The following is a 2,894-nucleotide window of genomic DNA, read 5'->3' as shown; positions in this document are numbered from 1 at the left end:
TATCCATTTACACATTTTACAGACTAGTCCGTATGAATAATTTAGCAGACTTTTTGATTTACCTGTTCCATATAAAAGATTGAAACAAATCCTTCACTTAAAAGATGGTTATACAATAGAGCTCAACATGTTCTGATCTAGAACAGCCATAATATATAACAAAAATGTATATATTTGAATAGATGCAAAGAATTATTGCAGGCATATTTGACTTAATCTGCCAAATGTAGATGTGTTTAACTGAGTGAAACCTTCACAACAAGCTTCAAAACAATCATTTAATTACATTGACAGGTAAATAATAGCCTACTGTTAGAATAGGAAAATCACATGGATTAATCATGTGAACTATTCTACTCATATAATTTAATATGTAACATGTTTTGTCATTTATTCTGAGACTTCATATACATCTGTAAAAAAAAAAAAATGTCAATAAGGCTAATAAATGTAATTACTTTTGATCTTTGCATATTTCATTTAGATAACCAAAAGCATCTTATTTGGTAAATGTATTTTTATACATTTATTGTTAAGGCTTTATTTTAAAATCGATTAGATTTGACTTTGCTGGCTTTTTTGCATTTACATTAAATGCATTGTTCAGGGAGAGGAAGGAAATATTCTTTTTTTCTATAAGCGGTTGAAGAATCAAAGCAGCCATAAGGGGGCGCTGTAGAAGCACTCGGCTCTGTCGTCACCTCATACTGGTTATATGGTGATCGAACACATTTGTATAGTTTGCCAGAGTCCTAGACACATATAAGTTGATTTGTAATTGTTGTGACTACATAAAAAAAAAAAAAAAAAAATTGTGGAAAATATTTTAATAATCCCTCTGAGGAGAGGCAAGCGTGTGGCAAAAAATAGATGCTGTTTCTTCTTTTTTACCCCTACTTTATAGGCTTGTCTTAAGACCGCATCATCTTTTTTTGCTTGCGTACGAAATACATTTGCTTATTTATATATGATGCAGTCTGTTTGTTTTACAAGATGTGTGTTAACGCTAAGCTTGCATAGTGTTGTAATTGAGAAAAACGATTATTATAAACCATAAAAAAATCAGCACAAACCCAAAATCACTGTTCCTACAGATGGGTGCATGAATCAGAACTTGTATTCAGCTGTTGGTCCATCTGTGGCTGATGAATTCTGCTCTTTTGTTCATAAAGGCTTTTCAAGGAAACATCATTATATGGGCTTGAAAATGACCGTGATTCTGCGTCTCTGTTGACGCATGTGTATAAATGATTTAAAAAAATGTATAGGCTAATGCATGGAGAGAGAAAAACTGCACCAATATTTTGTGATACACACACATGTATTATATTTCCATATGCAAATAGGCTAAAATTCACGAATCAGACTTTCACCATAACAAACTTAGAATGTGACTGTGTGTGTGTGTGTGTGTGTGTGTGTGTGTGTGTGTGTGACCGGTGGTCAATGAAAAGTAGCCTATATAGTCAACATTTTGGCTCATTATATACAAATATATATATATATATAAAATATTATCCATTAGCATTATATATTTTTATTTTTTATTAATGGTTATTTGAACGCATGGTAAATAAGTGCTCGCTTGGATTCTCAAGTTTGAAAATGTGCAAATTTATATTTAACTTAGAAAATACCATAAAATACATTTCGTGCATTTTAAGTAGCAAATAAGTTGAGTTATATCAAATCTAATGCAGGGTCGGTTTTTATGACAAAACGGAAACATTGACCATAACAGCAACAGCCATTCAAGCACGCGCGTGCACGGACACACACACACACACACACAAAGAACACAAAAGAATTATCATGACAAAAGACACAAGTAGAGTGAAAAACACTTCAACACTCGCTCCTTTCATGTAGAAGTTTTAATGAAAACAATTTTCTTCCTGCTCGTGCACAAATGAAACGTATGCCATGTGCTGCTGGTAAAATATTGATGCGATTATTATTGAGATGTTGTTGTTGCCTATATGCAATGCTCCTTTTACTCGACCTTAAAGATGTTTTTCATATGTACCCTATTTGAATGTGTACGCCGAATTGTAAAACTTTGGACATTTTATTTCCTTTGTAAAATTATATTGTATTGATCATTATTAATAATAGTTTTATATCTATTATTATTTATAATGTGTATTTTTATTTATAGGGTACACAATTTCCAATACACAATTTAAAATGGGTTCAGATTAGTTTGTATTCAACATAGCCTAACGCTTAGAGACACTGGGATACATTGTGTAGTATATACAGTGTACAATTTTAATTATAATGTACACTAATGAAAAGCATTTATAGAATTTAAACGCATAAATATGAAGTTTTGTAAATGTAGGCATATTTATCTTTATGTCCATCCTCGAACAACGACTGGTAAAATTAACCGCTGTTTTGATGCTCAAGTTGACAATTTTACAATTTGCGTTAATTATCTTGAAAATCGTATCCAGTTGCATGCCTACCCAATTATCATCCACTAAATCTATGCAGTTTAAGCATAAATGCACTTTTTACAAACTTTCCACTAGCCCTATTGATTGTCAGAACCTGTTTTTTTAGGATTTGCAGAGCATGCATGATTATGATCATAAGGTTCCTTCTCCATTGGTGCATAGCTACTCATCATGTGAGTATTAAATATTGCTATAAATGTTTATATTTTTCCTCATCCACCTGCTTCTCATCTCTTGGCACCTTTGTGGTGTTATCCTCCTTTATTGTTTGTTGTTTATGTGCAGATGTAAAATTGTCCTATAGTCTAATTCCATCACTATATGACCCCCCCCCCAAACACACACACACACACACACACACACACACACACACACACATACACCTCCCTCCTCTCTTTCTCTCTCCCATCCTGGAATCTTATTGATCCAGGA

The sequence above is a fragment of the Rutilus rutilus genome (assembly GCF_951802725.1).
Source record: "Rutilus rutilus genome assembly, chromosome: 5".
Classification (NCBI taxonomy): Eukaryota; Metazoa; Chordata; class Actinopteri; order Cypriniformes; family Leuciscidae; genus Rutilus; species Rutilus rutilus.
This window is presented reverse-complemented; position numbering follows the sequence as displayed.